Raw genomic sequence first — 22,652 nt, forward strand, 5'->3', positions numbered from 1 at the left:
TTTTTAACCTGAGTTTTTCCCCCAATATTTGATCAGCATCTTGCCATCCTTCTTTTTTGTTCATGACAAAGGGGCCTAGTTGGTCTCTGAATTTCAACTGAGCCTTTTTCTTGGTGCTATGAAAATGAGTTAGATCTGAATTGATAAATTGCCTGTAATATTCCAAGGCAAACAGTCTCATTGGCACATATCTTGGCAGTCTGTAGGGACACAGCTCACAGCCATATATCCTGATGACAGTGTGATTCTGGTAAAAGTACCAGTCACCTATTTTGTAGTTTTTTGAAAGCTGCAATATTTTCTGCATGTCATAGGATAGTCTAGGAGAAGGAGTTCTCTTTAGGAGAGAAGAGACTGGATAGACAAACATGTCAATGAACTCACAGTAAGAGTAGGGAGAGCTGCAGACTTCATGAAAGACTGAGGTCCAAAAAATCACAGACCTCTTCTCTCCTTTAGAGTCCAATCTTTTGATGGGGCATTGGAAACAGTCTGGCTGATAATATAGGAATAGATGATAGATGTAGGATGAATACTTGAATACTCCCTCCCTATCCAATTTCACTAGTTGGTCATGTATCTTATTGGCAATGAATTTGGAATAATTGTACTTGACAGTAGGGGGCTGCCCTGGGGTAAATGCAGACAGTAAGACCAATATAGTTTCATCAATATGTTCACTTGTCTTGAAACCCAAAACATAAGATATCATATCAACAAGTAATTTACCCACTTCATTGAAATGTACATAGAGAAAAGGAGGTGGCCCAGTAGGCTGGCGATCTGCTCTCATGAATACTTGGGCAATTCGGGCTATCTCTGAGCTGGAGAGTTTGGGACCTTCATCAAGGCAGAATTTCATAGAAAGAGGGAACATCAACTCAGTTGGCTTGAAATTTAGCATTTGATTGATGGAGTCAGGAGTTATATGAAAGAGGATGCTCCCAGATGGAGACTTGACTGCCCTTTGAGTTAGTTCATAGTTTTCACAGCAGAGGTGAATTATCTCAGGGAAGATATTGACAGACGGGAGGAAGTATATGGGCAAATTTGATTCCCATATCCCATAAATATCATTGTTGTTTAGATAACTGTTCCTCAGCTCACATAATGTCTGTAAGTGGTTTTTGTCACCAACCAGGTCTTGGATTAGGTAGTCCCTATCAGCCAAAGGTAGTGCTTCTAATTCCCTGTGGGGTGCATTGAGAGGAGTAATGTTTAAAGCTACTGGAGTCTCCATCTTTAAATTCTCTGTGTTTGTAATTTGGAATTTGGGTCTGTGCAACAACAGAACACTGAAAACTGGCTCTGAGGCTTTTGTCAGGGAATTTGCAGACCGAACCTTATATAAAAATGGCCTTACTGGGTAAATTTCACAGGAAGGACAAAGTCTGCAAAGTTAAATTGGGAGGCTGGATGAAACAGAGGAAATGGTGCTCTTTTGCAGGGGATTTTGACAAATTAACTCAATACATGGGTAGTTTTGGAGAATTTGCCGGCGGAAATGGGCTTGAAGTGCAGTTTAATGACCAACTTGCATAGGAGAGCAGAGTTTGCAGGTTTTCTTAGGAAAAAGGGGTCACCCAGTGAATTAAAATGTAGTGGTTCATAGGCAGGAGCGCATTTAAATTTGAATTCTAGATCCTCAGGCGATTTTAACGGAGAATTTTGGAAAAACAGGGTTTACGGGCGAAAAGTGGGTAAATACCTGTTTTACAGGCGACTGGTACGAATTGCAGGTACAATACTGAGCTGAGGAGGCCGAGTTTGCAGAGTGAGCTTGCCTGGGTGGCGGACTGGAGTGTTGGTGGTGAATTGGTCGTAATTCACATGCACAGTCTCCGCAAGCGAACCAATAAAAATAAACGTAAAACAATCACTTTCGTGACTTTTAACAACATTTTGGCTTTTTGGCGCTTTTTTGTGATGACGTCATCATGACGTAATTTTGTCGTATAGCGGGTACGGAGGATGATGTGTCAACTAATGTGTCGGATGACGTGGCGGACAACACGGTGGCGTGGTGGTGATGTCAGCGGGTAGGCGGCGGGGCGGTAAGCGGTATTCCCTGCACCGTCTTTGGCCCATGGTGGTTTTGGAGGAGGGGGCTCCGATCACGCCAGGAAGTCGACGCGTGGCAGGGGTACAGCAGAAATACCACCCATCCCCCGGATGCTAACATTCGGCAGATGGGAGCTCCCGATATTGCCACCAGCCGTTGGATCTACGGCGCTGGATCAGACGGTCGACGGGTGAGGTAAGTGGCGGGGGTTTATTAACACGGGACTCGCGTTAATATTTCGGCATTTTAATAATGTTTTGGTGGGTTTTAAACTGTGGATTAGGCGGAATGGTTATTCATTTAACCGGATGTTAAACGAAACCTAATATATACATGCACGCCAGGTTAATGTATGGTTTATGAACGCGGAAGGGTTATCATTAAGGTTCCAAATGAACCCATAATTCCCGAACTTTGATATAAGGCTATAGTTGCCAGGGGTAGGGATATTATCTATTTTTGGGTTTTTTATATAGTTTTTTATAGAATAGGGGTGGGAAAAATAATAAAGGAGCTATATAATAAAGTTAATGTTAATATGATTTTTATGGATAGGTAACGCTAAGTTTATAAGGTAATAACTTAGGTTTTTTAGGGAAATGAAGTAAAATGGTAAGATCTTTTACACAAGAAATGTGGCTTCTTATAACTAAGTAAACTCAGAGTTCAACTTAGCATTTCTCATAAAATGAAGTGAAATAGGACTACTGGGCAGATCCCAAGGTCCTTGAGGGGATGTTAGTAAATGATTTCTGGGGAAATGAAAGGGGAAATTAGTCATGCTTCCACTGTTCTACAACCAAACAACTGCCATGGTACTTGTGTCATTCATGAGATGAATCTTTCTTGACAAGACAAAAAGTGATCACAAACTTGCTTCTGCAACCTCAAACTGCCTACTCAGCCTAATACACCTAGCATTTTTTCTTCCTTTTGATAGGGTGCATTTGGACTAGAAAACCCTGATTTTCCTCTTTTTCTTTTGAATGTCTTCCTATCTAAGTCTACCCTTATCTCTTCCAAGGGCCCAGATTAAGCAGTTGGGCTCCTTATTTTCTCTACCTATTTACTCATCTGCCAAGCTTGAACTGTTTGGACAGATATTTATTCTCTATTCTAAAGACAAGTAAATTCAAACATGATCTAACCAGGATTGCACTGTCTGGCTATTCATCAACTGTGTCAAGAATCAACCACCTGTACACAATGAAATTGCTCAAAAATGGAACAGTAGTGGCATTTAAATTAGCACACTTTCCTGGTCTTTTGGTTTGGGGTTCATTCTTATCATTTTTTTCTAACCAATCCATTCTTTTGCCCTTTGATTTTTCTTTTAGGGCATACCCTCTTTTCATTTTTTAATTTTCTTCATTTGTTTACAAAATATGGAACCTTTGCAGCATGAAAGGATGAACATATTTGGCTCTTCTACAGTCAGTCATGAAAAATGAAACCTATTGGTATAGGAACCTAACAGGTCCCAAGGAGGGCGAGATGAGATCAAGGATTGCTTGATGGCCTTTTTACAAATCTTTTTTGTTACCAACTTTTCAAATCAACCTGAAGCATGAAAAGCTATCTTAATTATCAAAAACAACCTAAGTAACAAAGCGAGATCTTAACCTAAATAACAGAAATTATTCTACGAATGCAAGAAAACACATAAAAGTACACAAAGGAGGTACTGACACTTGGGTTGGGCCCAACCCCAAGAGCTACAGCCTCCTAAGAAATCTCAAAGCTGGTGCAAAGCGAAATTCATCTCCATTACTCAAAAAATAATCATGTCACAAAATTGTTTACAGCAAGAACTCAAAAATGAGCTGAAATGCAGAGCTACACTAAAGTGCGAAAAACAACTATTCAATAGGTAAACTACCAAGGCTTGAAGCCTTCCTACTTATGCAACACGAGGACTCCCAACAGTCCTCCTTAACCTTAGGAGCTTGGCTGCCAAAACTGCAGTTAATCAACCACTTCACAAAACCTGCTCAGCTGCCCCTTGAAATCATGTTTGATGGGCTATTGAACTCCGAGCCGATGTTGGAGGACTCGAGGAAGGGGTCATTTAGTGCAAGAGATACCCTTCCTACAAATCCTCGGCCTTGTTTCTTCGTATTTGGCTGTCAACTTGTTCATAAATGCTTGACCTTGGTCCAAAATATGTCCAAAAATCTGCAATAAGCACGTATTAGACTTTGTGGTCAAGTGACTATTCTCATTCATTAAATTAACATAAATATATTCAAAAGCATGCATAAAACAATGAAGAATGGTGGATTAATCGAGAATAATAGGAAAAATGAGTCCATAAAGTTACCCATTTTTGGGGCTCATCATCACCCCTTGCTAAATGTGCTGCTCATCCTCTAAGCAACTAATCCAGCTCATCATCTTTGATTGCTTTGACTGCCTCTCGGACATCCCAGGCTTCTGAGGTGATGTCGTCTTCTTGGTCATGAAACCCTGCTTTTCTCTCTACTTCCTCCCATTTCCTGTGTTCTTCTTCTTCTTTGACCCCTTCCAGTAGTCCTAAAAGCAATGGAGGACTGAAGTTTAGGCTAATCCAGTTGGCCTGCAGATTTTGCATTGACTGTTTATAAAGTGGTACTCTTTCCAAAGCCTCCCTCATCCTTGTCCTTCTCAATTTCTTCAGTTTCTCACTGTTGGATGGGGTGATGTTCTCAGCCAAAGTTCTAATGTTATCATCCCTAGACATATTTCTGAAGGTTTCCCAAGCTATGGGGACAGTATAGGTGTGTAACGCATTTTCCACCAATAGTTTGATGAGCCCATGATGAGCCAACTGATCTGGGATCCCTTCATTTAGCTTTGTACCACAATCAATTAAGGACTGAAGAAGGAAATATGGGATGCTCAGTTTCTTGGCTAGAGGCAAGCCCATCCCATACCTTAGTTCATGTAGCAACCTGAAATGGTATCCATAAATGATGCTAAACCTCCCTTCACATGTGATATACTTCATTATTTGATAACTAACTTCACTCCAGAGAGGAGGCAATCTAGTCCTTCTAACCCCGTTTTTGTCTTCTACTGGATGCTCCTCAGGCAGAAAAAATGTTTTCTTAGCAACTTATCCCAATGATCTCTCCTCTTTGCTCCAAGGGAGCCCCAGTGGTAGACCACTAATTCTGTTGATGAGCTCAGGGGTAAGTTTTAGGGTCATACCTCTAAAACTAACTGTGGCATGTGTCTTCGAATGTGGTCTCAGGGACATTAAAAACTCTTAAGTTATCTCCTCATCATAACCCTGAATTTTGTCAAAGAAGGATATCCAATTTTCCCGGGTGAAAAGGTCCACCACCTCGAGGTGCTCATGCAACTTGCTAAAGTCTGAGGGCTCTTTCCTTATGAATCCTCCTGGCATGGTGTTAAGTGCTCTTTTTATGTTTTAACCAGAAAAGAAAATGCTCAGGTGGAAAACAAATAGTCAATCACTGAAACAGAGAATAGCTGAATTCGGTTTCTTCTGAACCTAAGAAGGAATTTCCCGTGTTTTCTTCACAATATCAAATAGCAATAATTCCCCTGTTTTAAAACTACTGTCACCCAAAATTTGATTGTCTATTTATGAAAAGAAAAATTTTGTTTTTACAGAACAGAGCATAAGGACACAGGTTCTTTCCTCAGCACATAGATAGATATGTAAATTCGGGTTTTTTTCCACACACACAGGCGGCCTCTACTGCTGCATGTATCTTCCTTACAGGAGAATTTAAAAATGATGAGGAGATTTTGGAATGTAGAGAAAGAACTAGGTAAACTCAGTGAAATATGCAGGCAGACTTTCACTTTTTTCTCAATGCACAGGCAGACTTTTACTCTCGTTTCTCAATCTATTGTCGTTTAATTCACCACCTTGCACAGAAAAATCATGCATAGAGAAGTTTTCATGAGCCTACCTCATTTAGAGCTTGAAATTCGAAGAAAATTCCGGGTTTCCTCTCCACAGAGATGTTCTGCCTTTCTTGTAGAACCCTTCCTGTAGAAGTCTCCTGGCTCCTGTAGAATAGAACTGCGCTTCCGGTAGAGCTCGATAGGCGGGATATTTTCGAAAATAGGCAGAAAACTGGTGGAGGACGACTGACTAACTACTCTGAATGCAGTGGATGCATACTCCAGTCGAGAACGTCGTGAGTGCAGAATGAATAGAGGGTGGTGCATGTTTCAACTGAACGGTCTTTTAACTGTGGTGTGATTTGTGGTGAGGGGATGAGGTGGCCGGACCGGACTGTTGATCCGACGTCACAGCCATAATGTTTCTGCATGTTTCTGATTTCCATCACCTCCTTTCTCTCGTTATCTGCCGCCACCACTACCAGTCCCGACGATTTCTCCCTGAATGGACACTCCACACGTGCTAGCTGCACATCTAATTGGTAGTTTTGAATGTAATAGGGCTCGTTTGGATTCCACGAGGATGTGTAACTAGCCGAGGGTGGCCAGTTGACTGGCCACTAATTCCACTCAATCCAAACCATTCCCATAGTCATGCAGCCTTAAAATATGATTTATGCAATTGAAGAACGAGTTTAGGCAGTTACCTGCATGGTCGCGGTCGTGTTATGCAGATTTCGGATTTTGGAAGCCATTCCTTCATTTGTTGTTGCTACATGCACACTGCATGCTTGGCCTTGGATGTTGCTAATGTTCACACATTCAAGTAGAGCTCCATGCATGTTTCTTCTACCATACTTTGTTGTCCCTGTCTCTGGAGTATGTCTTTTAGAGGGATCAGCTGCTACAGGAATCCTGTAGGATGTCCTGTAGTTGCTTCTCCTCCTGGAATGCAAGCTAGAATGAGCAGGGCTACACTGTTGACAAGGGTCTCAGCTGATGAGGAGTCTAGATGGAGGGTATCAGGTATGGCGAGTGAAAAACTACTGCTTAGATTTGTCATTAAAAATTTTCACTGGCAGCATGAAGGAAACAGGATTTCTGTGTGTGACTGTGCAGGGACATAAAAATGAGTGCAATGGAGGTGTACAGAGATGGAAAAAGGGTGACATATGGTGATGGATGGAAGCAGGGATGTTTACAGGCCTCATAGACAGATTCCCAACCTTCGGGTCCCCTTCTGAGATTGATTTTGGCTTGTCTGTAGGTTCTACAGGATCTTCCTGTAGAAGACACAGAACTTCATGTAGAAGGTGAAATCTTAGCCCGAATGAGACCAAATCTTAGGAAAGGGTAATGGTCATGGAGGAATGGATTGTGAGGGATGCTTGCAGCCTGGTGCTAACCTCTGTCTTTGTCTTGTGCGATCCTCCTAACCCTGTAATGACCTTCCTGCAACCTGCAATTTATTCAACAGAAATTAGGTTTATTTTTCTTTTTCTTCCCTTTTTTTTGTAGTCTGAGACAACTGGGGTGCTTCCAGGAGGTTTTCACCCTCACTGTCTACCCTAGGCGCCTCTAAGAGGTTTTCACCCAAGGATCTTTTATTATTTTTTCTTTTTTCTGTTTTTTCTCTCCTTTTTTTTATGTTCAAGGTGTGGGTGGAGTGGAGACAGGGGCCTGCTCCACTACCAACATTGATTTATCCAAAGTTTCAATGAACTCCTGCTTAGAAAGGGGTTTCCTGTAGATTTTCAATCGATGCTCATTGACGAGCATGGGGAGGGCTTCTTCATCAATGGTCTTGATAAAGATTGAACCATTTTCGTTGCATTTCTCCACGGTACATGGTCCCAGCCATCTTGTCCTCAACTTTCCTTTGAAATTCTTGTATCTTGAATCATATAACAACGCCCAATCTTCTGGCCGAAATTGCTTTTCTTTAAGGTGCCAGTCATGCCATATCTTTCTTTGAAGTTGGACCACCTCTGAGTGGAAAAGGGCCTGCATTCTCTGTTCATCTAGTCCATTCAGCTGAAGTAATCTTTCCTGCTGTGCATGGCTGAGATCTAGGTCCAGTTGAGCTGCCAACCTCAATGTGTTAGATTCAAATTCTATGGACAGCAAAGTCTTCTTCCCGTAGACCAGCTCATAAGGTGTGAAACCTGTTGTAGTTTTCCAAGTAGTGTTGTAGACCCAGGTGGCCTCAACCAAGCGATCTACCCAATCTTTTCTGCTGTTGCTCACCACTTTAGTCAAAATCTCTTCCAAAAACAATGTAAATTTTGAAACGGGAACTGATACTGTTACCCGTTTTGTAAAGATAGCAAAAAAGTGACCCGATTTTGAAAAGGGGTGATGCAGAACACATGTTTTTTTTAGAGCATAGTTTTTGGCATTTTAATTTTTTTTATGTACTTTGCGTTTTAGAATGGTAGTGAATGGTAGTGATTTTCATGCTAATTTTAAAAAGTGGTTATTCTGCATCACACCCTTTTTTTAAAAGACCTATTTTTTGACTTTAAATTTTTTTATTGTATGAAATGTAAATAATTATTTTTTAAATTTAATAATTTTGGAAGCGGTCATCTTTTTCATATTATCTTGTTTATATTTTTTTTTTTTTGTAGTGAGGTTTTTATTGTTTTGATATTTAAAGAAGAAGGTCAATATTTTGCATTTTCGATATTCTACATATTTATACATTGTTAATTAAATTTTCAATCCAAATGAAATAATTGTCTCTAAAAAACAAATATAAAAAAATATATAAAAAGACAAAAAAAAATGTTAAAAAAAAATTATCTCAAAAACCCTAAAAGAATTTGGAAAAAAACAAAAATTAAAAAAAAAAATAAAAAAAAAAAAAAAAATATATATATATATATATATATATATATATATATAAGTGAAAATAGAGAAATTAAGAAAAAACATTAGCAAAAACTAGGAAAAAAAATAAAAAAAAATTAAAAACAAACTAGTTTAAAAAAATAAATAGAAAATTAACGAAAAAAAATTAAAAAACTAGTAAAATTAATATTAAAAAAATCAAAAATAAAATCAACTTATAAAAAAAAAAAAAACCCAAAAAAATATGAATATGGCAGAAAATATATGTCTTTTCAAATGAGAAAATAAATAAAAAAAAATAAAAAAACGTTTACAATTTATAAAAAAGATACCTATTTTTGATTTTTTTTTTTAATTCAAATTATAAAAAAAAAAAAAAAAAACCATAAAACAAATTAAAATTATAGGAAAAAAAAAAAAACCCCAAAAATGCATATTTTTTATTTTTATTTTTTTTAAAGTTAATAATAATTATTTTTATTGAACCTAAAAATTTTATTTAAAAGAAATTAAAATTAAAATTATTTTTTTTTTAAATAAACCCTTTTTTTTTATTTAAAAGAATTATAAATTTTTTTTAACACTTTTTTTTTTAATTTATAAATACAAATGATTAAAAAAAAAAAAATTTTTTTCAAAAAAATTAATTTTTTTCAAAAAAATTTAAATTTTTTAATTTCAAATTTAAAAATTTATTAAAAAAAAAAATTTAACGCATTTTTTAAATTTCATATTTAAAAATTTATTAACGTATTTTTTAACGTATTTTTTTTTTGGTTTTTTATTAAAAAAAAAAAATGGGTTTCGAGTCCCCGCCCCGCGCGCGGCCGTGGGCAGAGGGGCCTGTGCGCAGGCCCTCCGCCCACGGCCGCGCCACCACGGGCGGCCGCAGGCCCCTCTGCCCACGGTCGCGCCACCACGGGCAGCATCGAGCCCCCGCCCCCCGGTCACCCGTGGTGGCGCGGCCGTGGGCGGACGGCCTGCGCGCAGGCCCCTCCCCCCACGGCCGTGCCACCACGGGCGGCCGCGGGGCGAGGGCCCGAAACCCTTTTTTTTTTTAATAAAAAACAAAAAAAAATACGTTAAAAAATACGTTAATAAATTTTTAAATATGAAATTTAAAAAAAGCGTTAAAATTTTTTTTTAATTTTAAATTTTTTTTTTTTTAATAAATTTTTAAATTTGAAATTAAAAATTTAAATTTTTTTGAAAAAAAAAATAATTTTTTTTTTTAGTTATTTGTATTTATAAATTTAAAAAAAAAAGTGTTAAAAAAAAATTTATAAATTTATAATTCTTTAAAAAAAAAAAATATTAACTTTAATTTCTTTTAAATAAAATTTTTAGGTTCAATAAAAATAATTATTTTTAACTTTAAAAAAAAATAAAAATAAAAAATATGCATTTTGGGGTTTTTTTTTCCCTATAATTTTAATTTGTTTTATGGTTTTTTTTTTTTTTAATTTGAAAAAAATAAAAAAATAAAATAAAATAAAATAGGTATTTTTTTTATAAATTGTAAATGTTTTTTTATTTTTTTTATTTATTTTCTCATTTGAAAAGACATATATTTTCGGCCATATTCATTTTTTTGGGTTTTTTTTTTTATAATTTGATTTTATTTTTGATTTTTTTAATATTAATTCTACTAGTTTTTTAATTTTTTTCATTAATTTTCTATTTATTTTTTTAAACTAGTTTGTTTTTAATTTTTTAAATTTTTTTTCCTAGTTTTTGCTAATTTTTTTTTTTTAATTCTCTATTTTTACTTACTTAATTTTATATATATATATATATATATATATTTTTTTTTTTTTTTTTCCAAATTCTTTTAGGGTTTATGAGATAAAAAAAATTTAACATTTTTTATTTTTTATTTTTGTCTTTTATATATATATATTAAATTTATTTTTTTTCCAAATTCTTTTTTGATCTGTGAGAAAAAAAAATTTTAACTTTTTTTATTTTTCTATTTTTTTTAAATCTAGTTTGTTTTTTTTTTTTTTTTTTTTCTTAATTTTTTTTTTTTTTTTTTTCTATTTTTACCTACTTAATTTTTAGTTTTTTTTAATTTTTTTTTTTTCTTTTCCGTATTTTTTTTTTCTTTTGCCAATTTTTTGATGGTTTACAAGATAATTTTTATTTTTTTATTTTTATTTTCACTATTTATTTGTTTATAATTTATTATTTTTTTTAGTTTTTTAATTTTTACCATTAATTTTTTTTTTTACATTTTTATGATTGATATATATATATTTTTTTATATTTGATTTTTTTTTAAGTTTTATATTTTTATTTTGTGTTTTGTTTTTATTATATATCTTAATTTATGTTTTGTTAATTTTTTAAACTTTTTTTTTTGTTTTGTGTTTTTCATTGTTTTAATTTTTTTTTTTTTTTATGTTTTCATTATTTTTTTAAAATTTAATATTTTTCGGGGTCATGATAAAATATTTTACGTCATTATTTCGAAATGTTGAAATTTTACTTTCGAAAAAAAAAAAGTGTTCTTCCAGAATCAACACTATTCGTTTTAAGGGTGTTTTTTGGATAATTTTTCTGCAAAAAATTGGTTTTCACCGCCATTTTTAAAACATGTTGAAAATTTACCCAAGAAAAAAAAGGTGTTATTCCAGCATCAACACTTTTCGTTTTTAGCACTGTTTTTGATGTTTTTTTGGGGTTTTTTGGCCAAAGTTCCCATTTTGAGTTTATAGTTCCCATTTCAAAGTTTACATTGTTCAAATCTCGGTTAGTGACTTCCACCTGTCCATTTGCTTGCGGATGATAAGGGGTGGAAGTCCTGTGCTTAATCTTGTGATGAGCGAGTAGGTCTTCAAACAGGTTAGAGGTAAACTGACTTCCTTGATCTGTGACTAATTCTATGGGGTAGCCAAACTTGTAGAAGATATTTTCCCTCAAAAACTCAGCCACTTTTTCTTCTGTTGCTGCCTTGATTGCCTTTATTTCTGCCCACTTTGTCAGGTAGTCTGTGCACACAATGATGTAAGAATTTTGTTTTGGAGGGTTGATAGGACCCACAAAGTCCATGCCCCACTTCTCAAATGGCTCGAAAGTCACTTGAGGTTGGAGGGGCATCTCATCCCTTGGAGTCAATTTCCCCATTCTTTGACATCAGTCACATTGGCTGATGTATCTCCTGACATCTTGATGAAAAGTGGGCCAATAGTAGCCTTCCTGTAGAATTTTGAAGGCGATTTTTTTTGCTGCAAAGTGACCTCCACAGGGCCCATCATGACAGGTTAGGAGGATGTCAAAAACTTCCTCCTCCCTGACACAACACCTCAAATTTGATCTGGGCCAAGTTTAAACAGGTTTCCCCCAATCCAAGTGAATGGGGCGCTTTTCCTCACGATCTTGCTCTTCTCTTTTGAGGATAGGTGTGGGGGGAACTATGTTGAAACCAAGTAATTTGCTATATTAGCAAACCATGGAGAAATAACTGAAATAGCAAACAGGTGTTCATCTGGCATTTGATCATCCACCATCCCTTCTTCACCTGCAGGCAAATCTAGTCTAGACAGAAAATCAACAAGAACATTTTCCTTGCCTGACTTATCAACAATGGTCAAATCAAATTGCTGCAATAAAAGTAACCATCTAATGATACGAGCATTTACATCAGGTTTATTCATCAAATACCTAATTGCAGCATGGTCAGTGTGTACGAATGTTTGATAACCAGTGATGTAGTGTCTAAACTTGTTTAGGGAATGGACTACAACTAGGAGCTCTTTCTCGGTTACAGTATAGTTTAACTCTGTCTTGGACAGGTTTTTACTGACAAAATATATGGCATACAGTAGCTTCTCTTCAACTTGCCCTAAGGCTGCTCCTATGGCTTTGTTCGAGGCATCTGTGTGAATGTGGAAAGGTAGGGCCCAGTTTGGACCTATCAAGATTAGGGCAGTTACCAGCTTACCTTTCAATGCATCCAGAGCCTCTTGCCAGTTGTCAGTCCATATAAACTCAATATCCTTCCCCAAAAGACCAAACAATGGAGAGGCTAGCTTACTGAAATATTTAATGAATCTTCTATAATATCTTGCTAAGCCTAGAAAACTCCAAACATCTCTTACCTTTTGAGGAGGTGGGACCCCTTGGATGATAGTAATCTTGTTGGGATCCACCTGTAATCCTTGCTGAGAAATTGTATGACCTAGCACGGTCCCTTCAGTCATCAGGAATTCACATTTTTTAGGACTAAGGGACAGGTTCATTTCAATACACTTGGTTAAAACTTTTCCCAGGTTAGTCAATGCTTCTTGGAAGTTAGAACCATAAGGCGTAAAGTCATCCATATAGATTTCCACCGAATCATGAACCAACTCAGCAAATATGCTCAGTACTGCTCTCTGGAAAGTGGCAGGAGCACTGCATAACCCAAAGGGAAGGACCCGGTAGGAAAAGCTACCCCATGGACAAGTGAAAGTGGTCTTATCTTGGTCTTCGGGGCTGATTTAGATCTGATTATACCCACTAAACCCATCTAGGAAGGAAAAGAACTTCTTCCCTACCAGGAAATCTAACACTTGATCTATGAAAGGCAAAGCGAAATGGTCCTTCTTGGTAGCGTTGTTAAGTTCTCGATAATCTACACAGATTCTCCACTTCCCGTTTTTCTTGGGCACAAGCACCAGAGGAGAAACCCACTCACTGTCAGAGATGGGGTAGATGAATCCTGCATCCAACAACTTTTGCAGTTCTTCTTTGACAATTTCCTTAAGGGCTGGATTCATTCTCCTCTGAGGCTACCTAACGGGTTTACAATCCTCTTTAATGTAAATGTGATGGGTACAGACTGAAGGGTGGAATCCTTTCATCTCCTTATAGTTCCAAGCAAAAGCATCCAAATGGATGTTCAATAAGCTATATAGCTCTTTCTCCTGAGAGGGGGATAGGGATGAGTTGATCTTCAAGGTTCTTTCAAGGCCAAATTCCACATTCCTAACTCAGGGAGAGATCAGATCAGCCACACAGAGATCCACTAAAGCGCTGGCTTGGATGTCTTCTACCAACTCTTTTAATGGAAGCACACTGGGAGGTGGATTTTGAATCAAATTCTCAATAAGGTCATTCTCGGTTTGAGGACCTCCCCTGGTGGCTTCCACTGTGCACAAGGGTGCAGAGTAGACTTCATCGTCATCTTCCTCCTCCAACCAGAGAGGTAAATCATGTTCTAGCAGAGGTTGGGAAGGAGGATATAGGACTAGTTGTTTGGACATAGGCCCATTCTTAATGGTCATGCTCCTAGCTCAACAACTGATGTAAGCATCTGCAATAGCTAACCAAGGCCTTCCCAAAATGAGGGGGTATCTAGTGAGTTTTTCCTTTGGCTGAAGGACCAAGAAGTCCGCAGGGTACTCCCAAGAATCAACGGAGACCATGACATCTTCCACAATCCCTTTGGGGGTCACAGTGGAGCAATCTTCTAACTGCAGTACTGTCGAGGTCTTTCTTAGGGAACTCTAAAGGTTGAGTTTGAGCATAGTGTCCCTGGTCATCACATTAATGGCAGCCCCTAGATCAATCAGGGTGTGGGGGATTATGGTGCCATTGATGTGGACATCGACTACAGGACTCCCAGGGTCTAGATATTTTGGACAGATGACTTGTCCCAACATTAGATCGGACAGTTGTCCTATGACATTGATGGTTGGGGCATCTCTCTTGCACTTCCTTGGGTGCCTAAAACACTTCTGTTTGATCAATTTATTGTACATTGGTACATCTTTTATGGCCTGGAGAAGTGGTATTGTTACACATAACTATTTAAGTTCTCCCAAAAGTTCAGTCTCTTCTCAGTTTGGTTGTGTGGTTCCAATTAGTCTCTCAAGAAAGGGTGGAATGGCTTTGGGTTCACTTTCCTGTTTCTCTTCCTCATCCTCCTTAGAAGGAGGTTGGCTATCTAGGAGGACCTTCCTAGATCGTAGGTTGATCTCCTGAATCTCCACAGCATAGGTAGGGCATGTTGTCTCTCCAGTATATACCTGTGGGGCCTGTCTGTTATTGGGGTTCGGGTTCAGTTGAGCAGGCATCTAGGGTTGTCTTGGAGGAGCAGGAGGTAATGGTTGTGGTTGAGTAGGTGGTGGAGGAAAAATAGCAGGAGGAGAGTTGTACTGGGGCCTCCACCCCAGTTGAGGTGCATTCCACTGAGGTTGTAGATGAACATGAGAATGAAACGAATGAGCAGCAGGTTGAGTATGGTATTGAGATGGGTATGACCAAGGAGGGGGTGCGGACCAAGAAGGATGAGAAGGGGGGCCCCAAGAAAGTATGTGAGCGAATTGGTTGGGGTTGTAATAAGTCTGGGATGTCCCTTGCATCCCCTACTGGTAAGGTCTGGGTCCATGTGGCCTCCTTTGGTTTAGGAAGTAGAGTGGTTCAGTGGCTCCTTTGGTTTGGTACATAGCTTTAAGTCTGGGTAAGGTTGGGCACTAGTTTGTAGGTTGGTCTGCTTGACAAACGAAACATATCTCTACAGAGTGCAATGGAAACTCGTTCTGAGGATGCTTCCTTGTGCATCTAGGACAAAAGATGGCCAAAGCCCTCTCAGCTTCCTCTTGCTTCTGTTGGATTCAGAAGGTATCCATTTGCATGGCAATGGTCTGTCTCACCTCACGTTTAAGGTCTTCCATATGATTTTCAAACTCATGTTTAGAAAAGGTGGCACTGGATGAAATTTAACTCCCCTTACCTCTTTTCCGGGCTACCCTAGATGGTTTCTAAACACAGACTTTATGTCATCGTAAGGTAGTTGGTAGATGTCTCTCCCAGCCAGTAAATGGAGGGTATCTAGAAGGTCTTCAGGGACTCCTCAGATCATAAACAGCTTCAAAGATTCGGGGTCAAGTGTGCACCTGGCCCTTTTATAACTGAGTTGGAACCTTTCTTCATAGTCTTCTAAAGATTCATCACTTCCCATGGTCATCCGAAAAATTTCTCCCATTGTTTCCTTTGACCTACAGTAATCCCAGTATTTGTTGTTAAAGGCTTGCTACATATGAGCCCAAGTTGTGATACTATTTCCAGGTAACCCCATGAACCAGCATAGTGTTGCATCCTTGAGGGTAGAGGGAAAGAGTTTCAACTTTTTCTCGTCTTCTACATAGTCATAAGTTTGACAAAAGACAGCAAACTCAAACAAGGAGGTATCAGGGTCTTCAGTGGTCAATCCATGGAAGTGAGGTAAGGTTGAGGGACTTATGTTTTTCATTTTTGTGTCGCCATTGGTCTCTCGGATGGGAAAGGCACCTTCTATTCTCTCCTCATCTCCTATACCGTTTCTGTGTTCAGCCATAGTCTCAGGAGGAATGTTTTCTTGCTCTTCTTCTATTATAGGATCTTCGTATATCTCTGGAGGTTCACTGCCACCGAAGAAGAGAGAAGGGTGACTCAATGATGTGGTGGGGGTGTTGGGTAAGAATTTTCCTTAATTGTCTCTGTTCCTACGAGGCATGAAAGGAAATTTTTTGGTTGTTTTTTGTGTTTTTCTCTGCTTTTACTTGCAAAACTGAAATTGATTAAACAACAAATTGCAACTAACTAAAATAAACCTTGTTGGAATGAAAATTGCAGAATTGAAATGAAAGCAGGAAAAGACTAATATATGCTGTTGAAATGAAATTGCAAAAATGAAATGCTAAGCTACGCTTGTAGAATTGAAATGCTAGTCTAGGAAAGTAGGAAATGTCTAATCTACTTTTGCGGAAATGAAATTGCAAAATGGAAATGAAACAACTACTCTACTCTTGCCAAAATAAACTACTTAGCAAAAGGTTGCAGTAGAAGATAGAAGAAAAGCAGCAATCACAAATACTCTGACACTTCTCTGGAAACAGTGCCAAAAAGATGGTGGACTCCAGTATTGCAGCAATGATGTTGCAACTCCTGGGACTCCCTTATTTACTTTTATCAACCCGGTTGTTCGTAACAAACTTGAAAGTGATGGTGCTATATGCACAAGTACTAGCTCTTGTCGCAGGCTGTCACTAGATCAGCTGGCACAAGTTCGCTAGGAGCTTAAGCCAACTTCTATGAGCTCTTAGAAGAAGCTTTTAACTGTGATGGATGAAAGCTAAGCGCAAAAGAGGCTAGTCTACTTGCAGAAAGAAGCTGAAAGCTAAAAGGAAATGCAAACCCTAGCAAACCCTAGTTTTACCAACTAACCCTACTGGTGCAAGAAAAGAGATGAAAGCTGTGGAAATGGATGCCATTGACACTTGGAAAGTTAAAATGCATGTGACTAAGCTAATTTTGAAGGAAAATATGGAAAAAAAACATCTTTATGTATTTTTGAGTAATTTTGCAGAATTATTATGCATGTTCTTTAATGATTTTTGACTGTGCAGAGGTTAATTGGTGAAAGAAAATGGAGTGGGTGCTTGCAGGAGGTTGGGAAGGTGAGAAGAGGGCCTAAGGGGTCCCCATCACCCTTCTAGAGAATTTCATAGTGATCAGATCTCGAAAAACTGCTCACGTGAACTTATACAGGAAGTCTGCAGGGGTTCTACAGGAACAGCCGAAAGAGGATTTTAGAGGGTTGATGGTAGAAAAGCTGTGGGAAAGTGGAAATGATAGATGGATAAGGATGTTAAGGAGTCCAGGACCTAGTAAATGAAACTAAGGAGTGATGAAGGTGGTTGGATTTGTTCAAGGATGGAGGGAGCAATGTTGCACAAGAATGTAGAAATTGGTGTGAAATTGGGAAAGTGTGGCAAATGAAGGGAAAGAATCTTGGATTAGAGCTGGAACAGGTTGTATGGTGGAGGAAGGGTAGTTAGGGATGTATTAAAGGTGCTCTGCACACTATTTTCCAAAACTGATTGAACAACGACTGAAAAAACAGAGATCTATCTATTTTGGCCTAATCTGACCTAAAACCAAAAACATGATGAACAAAAGTTTATAGACATGAAATCATGCAAGATAGCTATGGAAACTAAGAAAGAACGGATCTAAACATGCAAGCACAACTGATATCAACTTTTCCAACTTTAATTGCATTGAAAGGTAAAAACAGTGTTTTTGTGGCAGCAAGTATGACTTGGTCTCAGCTCATGGTCCAAAGGAGGGAGAGATGAGATCAAGGATTTCTTGATGACCTTTTTGCAGATATTTTCTGTTACCAACCTGTCAAATCAACCTGAAGCATGAAAAGCTATCTTAATCATAAAAAACAACCTAAGTAACTAAGCGAGATCTTAACCTAAATAACAGAAATTATTCTATGAATGCAAGAAAACACATAAAAGTACACAAAGGAGGTACTGGCACTTGGGTTGGGCCCAATCCCAAGAGCTACAACCTCCTAAGAAATCTCAGAGCTGGTGCAAAGCGAAATTCATCTCCATTACTCAAAAAATAATCATGTCACAAAATTGTTTACAACAAAAGCTCGAAAATGAGCTGAAATGCAGAGTTGCACTAAAGTGCGAAAAACAACTATTCAATAGCTAAACTACCAAGGCTTGAATCCTTCCTACTTATGCAACACGAGGAATCCCAACATTCCTCCTTAACTTTAGGAGCTTGGCTGCCAAAACTGCAGTTAATCAACCACTTCACAAAACCTGCTCGGCTGCCCCTTGAAATCATCTTTGGTGTGTTGTTGAACTCTGAGCTAATGGTGGAGAACTCGAGGAAGGGGTCATTTAGTGCAAGAGACACCCTTCCTACAAATCCTCAACCTTGTTCCTTCGTATTTGGCTGTCAACTTGCTTATAAATTCTTGACCTTGGTCCAAAAGATGTCCAAAAATCTGCAATAAGCACGTATTAGACTTTGTGGTCAAGTGACTATTCTCATTCATTCAATTAACATAAGTATATTCAAAATCATGCATAAAACTATGAATAATGGTGGATTAACCGAGAATAATAGGCAAAATGAACCCATAAAGTTACCCATTTTTGGGGCTCATCAGAAAGTGTGGCTAATTATTTCTTACGTATAGATGAGATTGTTAATCACATGAAAAACTTGGGTGAAGAGATAAAAGAAGTTACTTTAGTTGAAATGGTTTTAAGATCTTTGTCTTCTAAGTTTGAATCAAAAGTTTCTACCATAGAAGAAAATCAGAATCTTTAGAGTATTACCATGTCACAGCTGCACAGAATCCTAACTGCTTTCGAAATGAGAAAAGGGGGTCCATCAGACATTAGAGAAGCCGCATTCAAAACTTCAAAAGGAGAATACAATGAGTTAGGACATACGTCAGAAGGAGAGGAAGAATCAAACTTTGTCAAGAACCTTCAACGGGGCTTAGGAAGATTCAAAGGTAAACTACCTTTCAAATGCTTTGCTTGTGGGAGAGTCGGTCACTATGCAACCAAATGTCCTCATAAAGATAAGCTTGATAAAGGTAAGGAACCAATTAAATGGAACAGAAAACAAAATGTAATTAGGAAGAGCTATTATACACATGAAGACAGCAATGGACTTTCAAATAGTGATGAAGATGAACATGGTAATGATTATAGACTCTTGATGGCTTTTGAAGATGATGATTTCTTGGATGCTATAGATGAAGATGATCTCTATGAAGAAATTTCTAAACTTAAAATTTGTTTAGAAGAAAAGAGTATGATCATAGATACTCTGACATTCCAACTTGCTGAAAGGGAAAAACATAATGAAAAGTTAGAATGTGAAATTGTGGGACTTAGAAAAGATATTGAGAAAACAAAAGCTCTTAATCTTAGATTTTCTAAAGGATCTGAAACTTTAGATGAGATTATCAAAGTGCAACATTCTCCTCTAATCAAGATAGGTCTTGGATATACTAAAGAAGCATCTCAAGCACAGAAGCCATCCACCTCCAAAAGTTATCTTGATGCAATAAGGAGAAGTGAACAGGTCGACAATCGTCAGCAAAGGCTTAATTTAGCGAATCACTAAGTAAATTGGGGTCAATCTACTTCAAGGATGAACAGAAGCTACAACCAACCGTAGGTAAATCATTCTCAATTTTCCTCAAGAATGAATGTCAATGGAAACTACAATCACCTGGATGGTAGATTTGATAATTGCAAGAATTTTTTTAATGGCCAATGTTTTTCATGTCATAACTTTGGACACAAAGCTGCTTAATATGTTTCTTACAAGACCATCATGACTCGAGAAGCACGAAATCAAAGGAGCGTGACTGGGATCATGAAGAGGACCTACAATAACTTTTCTACTCTTGAAAATGAAATAGAATGCTATATTTGTCAAAATTTCAGTCATGAAGATTCTGAATGCAGGAGTAAGTGTTGGCAAAGATCTAAGAAGGAGCAACCTTCATTGGGTCCCAAAACATGGAGAAAGAAAGAGCCGCAACAAGAAATATGTGGTGTAGCCCTATATGCGAAAGGATAGGAAAATCAGTGATACATCGACAGTGGATGCTCGAAACATATGACAGGTGATAAAGAAAAACTTCAATCATATATTGCCTTAGAAAAGGAAAGGAAGGTCTCATATGGAAATGACACCCCTACTCTCATAAAAGGTAAAGGTTCTGTTCTTTTGAAAGAAAAGGTCAACCCTAGAAGTGTTATGTATGTTGATGGCTTAAAGCATAATCTATTGAGTGTTAGTCAAATGTGTGATCAAGGAAATGAGGTAATATTTCGATCAAATGGATGTATTGTTTGTGAGCTTGATACAGGAGAAACAGTGATCAAAGACATAAGAACTCCAAATAATTTATACATACTCAAGGGAGGACAGCAGCAATGCTATCTAAGCAAAAATGATGAATATTGGTTGTGGCACAGAAGATTGGGGCACCTAAGCTTCCCTCAGATAAGGAAAGCATGCAAATATCAGGCGGTTCATGATCTCCCTGACATTAGAATACTAGACAATAAAATATGCAAATCATGTCAGTTTGGTATGCAAACCAGAACTCATTTCCTTGAGAAGGAAGGATCATCTAGTAAGCCACTTGAACTTATCCATGTTGATTTATGTGGTCCATCAAGGAAAAAGTCACCTCGTGGAGAAGAATACTTTATATTGTTCATTGACAACTTTTCCAGGATGTGTTGGATAGGACTCCTGAAGCATAAAGACAAAGCTTTCGAAAAGTTTAAAGCTTTCAAAGCCTTGGTTGAAAATGAATCAGATCGCAGAATCAAATGCCTCAGGTCTAATCGAGGAGTGGAATTTTCCGCGGATGAATTTTTCGACTTTTGCGGAGAACATGGAATAAGAAGGGAATTCTCTACTGCAAGGACTCCTCAGCAAAATGGAGTAGTGGAAAGGATGAACAAAACAGTTCAACAAATGGCTCGTGCTATGCTTGATGAGTCTAGAACTCCTGCAACCTTCTGGGGTGAAGCTGCATTTTTTGTCATTACTATTCTCAACAAAACAAATGTCTAGGTAAACAGCACTCAAACTCCTTATGAACTTTGGTATGGTAAGACTCCTACGGTAAAATACTTCAAAGTTTTTGGAAGCAAATGTTACATCAAAATGACTGATGAAAATCTTGGCAAGTTTGAACCTAGAGCAGATGAAGGCATTCTCCTTGGTTACTCTTTCTGAAGTAAAGGATATAAGTGTTACAATAAAAGACTTGGAAATTTTTTTGAAAGTATTGATGTGGTGGTTGATGAAGCAGGTGACAATCCAAAGCAGATAAAAACCGAAGATTTTGAAGATGAAGAGGACTATCCTTCAACTTCAAATCAAACTAATGATGAAGAAGAAACCTATGAGGCACCAAAAGAACAGATAAGGGTAGAAGAAAAGACTCCATCTAGGTACGTATAGAAGAATCATCCAGAGACTCAAATTTTGGGGCAGAAAGAGGTAGGTGTTCAAACAAGAAGAACTATAACAGAAGCTTCAAGCTATCTAGCATTTCTCTCCTCCGTCGAACCACGAAATGTAAGTGAAGCATGCAAAGATGAATGTTGGGTCAAGGCCATGAATGAAGAACTTGAGCAGATTGAAAAGAATAACACTTGGGAATTGGTTCCTAGACCTAATGATAAGAATGTCATAGGAACCAAATGGATATTCAAAAACAAGCTGAATGAAAATGGAGATGTTATTAGAAACAAGGCCAGACTTGTTTGTAAAGGGTATGCTCAACAAGAAGGTATAGACTTTGAAGAAAATTTTGCACCAGTTGCTAGACTTGAAGCCATAAGAATGTTCCTTGCTCTTTCTAGCTTTCAGAAGTTCAAAGTATATCAAATGGATGTGAAATCTGCCTTTCTAAATGGAGACTTAGAAAAAGAAGTGTATATTGAGCAACCAGATGGATTCATCCTTGGAAATGATCCAAAACTTGTATGCAGACTCATAAAGGCTCTCTATGGTCTTAAACAGGCTCCAAGGGCTTGGTATTATCGTCTGGATAAATACCTCCATCAAAAAGGTTTTACAAAAGGATTAGCAAATAGCAATCTATATATAAAAATTGACAATGATAAATTACTAATACTTGTTGTGTATGTTGATGACATCATTTTTGGTAGCAATGAAGAAGCCATGAGTCAAAACTTTGCCTTAGTGATGCAAAAAGAATTTTAAATGTACCTGCTTGGTGAGCTCACATATTTTCTTGGTTTACAAGTCCAACAAAACAAAGACGGTATATTTCTATCACAAACCAAGTACCTCAAGTAGATCTTAAAGAAATATGGCATGGAAGATTCGAAACCAGTATGTACCCCTATGGTAACAAGATGCAGCCTCAGCGCAAATGATGAATCAGCAACAGTACATCAACCAACCTATAGATCCATGATTGGTAGTCTGCTCTATCTGACAGGTACCCGACCAGACATCATGCATGCAGTGGGAATAGTTGGAAGATTCCAGGCAAATCCAAAAGAAGCACACCTTCAGGCGGTTA

The sequence above is a fragment of the Pinus tabuliformis genome, chromosome 2_2, assembly GCF_031772625.1.
Source record: "Pinus tabuliformis cultivar Carrire ecotype Pingquan chromosome 2_2, CPIR1, whole genome shotgun sequence".
Lineage (NCBI taxonomy): Eukaryota > Viridiplantae > Streptophyta > Pinopsida > Pinales > Pinaceae > Pinus > Pinus tabuliformis.